This window comes from Capricornis sumatraensis, chromosome 2 (genome assembly GCF_032405125.1).
Source record: "Capricornis sumatraensis isolate serow.1 chromosome 2, serow.2, whole genome shotgun sequence".
Lineage (NCBI taxonomy): Eukaryota > Metazoa > Chordata > Mammalia > Artiodactyla > Bovidae > Capricornis > Capricornis sumatraensis.
The window spans coordinates 175025328-175029169 of record NC_091070.1 but is presented as its reverse complement, the minus strand read 5'-3'; positions in this window follow the sequence as shown (position 1 = coordinate 175029169).

Sequence of the window (3842 nt, the reverse complement as noted above, 5' to 3'; positions counted from 1 at the left end):
AAAATGGCATCCAGACCACCATAAGATGATACTTTAGAGGGCTAGCCCACTATCCTCTCAAATGCCTGATTTTCTAAATAAAGCTACTATTTCTTTCCACAGCACCTTATCTCCCAAGAATTGGCTTGTTGTGCTGTGAGATGACCAACTTCTGATTCAGTAACAGGCTCCCTCAATATGGAGATGCCTATCCTTACCACAATCAGCACCACCTGTCACAGATGCCATAGGAATTGGTTCCAGTAGGGGCAGGCAAAAAGTTGGCTAAAATATTTAAAAATAAATTATGGGAAATGGGAAGCCCACAGTGGGCTTTGAAAAGCTCTGACATACTTCTGGGGATCTAGAAGGTCATACACACTTGGCAATGTTTTGTGCATCCCCAGGAAGGGTCTGAGAATGTTCTAATTGCCTCTCTGGTTGATTCTGCATAAGCTGGAAATCAAGACTAAAACACCATTGTAAACTACAGAAGTGTTGAAGGAAGATCCTAACATTCAAAAGAGCCCCTCAGGAAAGACTGGAAAACAGTAGGAAATTGGAGGAAACCTAGTTCTAAAATAATACAGAAGACCAAAAGAGTAAGAAAAGTCAAGGCACATTTGAAGAATGGCTGGCAACTGGATATCAAGATTTTTTATACAATTATAGAAATTAAAGCAGTTATGCATTAAAAAAAATAGACTTATGTAATGGAGAAAAAAATTATAAAGTACATATGTGAATGTATAAGTACTTGATATCAATGACGTAGATGATATATAAATGACATAGAATTATAGTCCAACTCTCACATCCATACATGACTACCGGAAAAACCAAAGCTTTGACTAGACAGACGTTTGTTGGCAAAGTAGTCTCTGCTTTTTAATACGCTGTCTAGGTTGGTCATAGCTTTTCTTCCAAGGAGCAAGCCCCTTTTAATTTCATGGCTGCAATCACCATCTGCAGTGATTTTAGAGCCCCCCAAAATAAAGTCTGATACCGTTTCTGCTGTTTCTCCATCTACTTGCCATGAAGTGATTGGACCAGATGCTATGATCTTAGTTTTCTGAATGTTGAACTTTAAGCCAACTTTTTCACTCTCATCTTTCACTTTCATCAAGAGGCTTTTTAGTTCCTCTTTACTTTCTGCCATAAGGGTGGTGTCATCTGCATATCTGAGGTTATTGATATTTCTCCCAGTAAACATGATTCCAGCTTATGCTTCATTCAGCCCAGAGTTTCTCATGATGTGCTTTGCATATAAGTTAAATAAGCAGGGTGACAATATACAGCCTTGACGTACTCCTTTCCCTATTTGGAACCAGTCTGTTGTTCCATGTCCAGTTCTAACTGTTTCTTCCTCACCTGCATACAGATTTCTCAAGAGGTAGGTCAGGTGATCTGGTATTCACATTTCTTTAAGAATTTTCCAGAGTTTGTTGTGGTACACACAGTCAAAGACGTTGGCATAGTCAATAAAGCAAGAAGTAAATATTTTTTTACTTCTTGCTTTATTGATGTTCAATGGATGTTGGCGTTTTGATCTCTGATTCTTCTGCCTTTTCTAAATCTAGCTTGAACATCTGGAAGTTATGGTTCACATAATGTAACTTTAGTCCCAACTTCATCCGCAACATAAAAATGAACCTAAGAGAGACTGAAGACTTCAGTATGAAAAAATACATCTTTATTAGAAGAAAATATGGTTGTGACATGGCAGGCTAGGTATTCTTAAATGTGATACAAAATGTGGGCCATATGAAAATTGATAAATATGTTGCAGTTAAAATTAAAAAGTTTGCATGTCAAAAATAGTTATAAACAAGGAAAAAAATGTAAAGCTGCAGACCTGGGAGTAAATAGTTGCTTTATATATCTAAAAAATTATTATTATCCTGAATATATAATGAGCTAAAGTCAATTTTTAAAAGAAAATGTTTACTCTTTAATATTTTTGTTATTTCTCACCCAGAGTTTCTCTTAAGCATCTGAACTAGAGGAAATAATGCTTAGACTTTCAAATCCAATTCTGTAAAGGTCAGTTAATGTGAGTATCCAATGTTTAGAAACACTGTCATTGGCAGTTTATCCTATTGCTGAAAATATAGAAACTTTGAACTTTTTATTCTGATAAATGTAAGAAAAATACTTAGATCCTTCCTGTCAGAAGATTTATGTGGTGCCTAAATATATCTTACATGTGTTGTGATTAACCTAATTGTCTGTATCTTGCTACTGTTATCCTCCTGCCACTGGGTTTAATTATATTGCATTATGACTGGTAATTAAACAAAACAAAATATCATTATATCATTAGCTGGTTTTATAAGACTTTGAAACCTTTTTCCTAAGAGCTCTTGTATTTATCACAGCTATCACTGCAGTAATCAGTTCTCCCAGAATTGCTTCTGGTCACTGACTTGTCATGTATACATTTTCCAGTTGCTTGGAATTTGAGCTCAGAAACCACTGATGTGCATTGATTTAGGTGGATTAAAGGTCTTCCATTCAACCAGCTAGATTACAACCACTTTGAAGCGGTCTTACTCTTAAATGTGTTCTGTTTTAAATGGGGATACTTAAAGTCCTATAGGAACAACCAGCAAGTTCATTTTGTCTGAGCTCCCTGTGGTTATGAAACAGAAAATAAAAACAAAATAAAGAAGCTACCATTTACAATCTGCTGAGTTGGGTCTTCCAATAAGTCGACACAGCCAGAAGAGTACATCTTGTAAATCTTTCTGACACTATAAACAGTACAGAAGGGTAGAAATATCCTGAGTGAAAGGCACTCTGGATCTGTAGCTGGGACCACAATCCTGTATGTATGCAAATGTGAAGAAAGTATGTACCTTTCAGCAAAACCACCTCCTGGTTGAGTGCTAAATGCTTCAAACTGCTCTTCTGAGGGTAAAAAATAGCATCTGGATACATAAACAGTTTTTTGAAAGATTAACTTAGTCATTCTGGCTTATCTATATAAGTCAGCATCTGTCATTTAAAAAAAAAAAGGGTAATTTAGAGGAGCTTTACAGGAAAAATTTATCTCAACTTTTCTTCTCTCTTATCCTCTCTCTTTCTTGCCTTATACTTATTTTTAAGCTTTTCAGCCACTCCAGCATATAAAATTTGCTACTGGCTGAAGTTGTGGTCATTTGATATTTTCTATGACCTTGATTTATATCCTTAGCATAAACAGTTTGAGGTTGAGGGCTATTTGTCCTCTTAAGTAAACAAATAAAAGAATGTTAGTCTCGCTCAAGACTTTTAAAATTTGTAAATAGCTTACAGTTTCAAACTAAACCAAGATCTTTGAAATTTCAACCAGAGTTCATAGTGCAAGGTTATTTAAATATGAGTAATATCCCAGGTGGCACAAGTGGTAAAAAATCTGCCTGCCAGTACAAGAGATGCAAAAGACACAGGTTTGATCCCTGGGTTGGAAAGATCCCCTGGAGAAGAAAATGGCAACTCACTTCAGTATTCTTGTCAAGGAAATTCCATGCAAGAGGAGCCTGGTGGGCCACAAAGAGTTTATGGTGTTGCAAAGAGTTGGGCATGACCGAGCACACAAAAATTATCTAGTTTTAACCAGTTTTGGAGCTTTCATGGTGGCTCAGATGGTGAAGAATCTGTCTGCAATGCAGGAGATGCAAGAGACGTGGATTCGATCCCTGGGTAGGGAAGGTCTCCTGGAGAAAGGAATGGTTAACCGCTCCAGTATTCTTGCTTGCAGAATTCCATGGACAGAGGAGCCTAGTGGGCTACCTAGAACTAAGGAAAATAAACACAATATTTTTAAACAAGCAATAGTATATATTTTCATATAAATATCTAAAATATGTACAAAAAAGTCT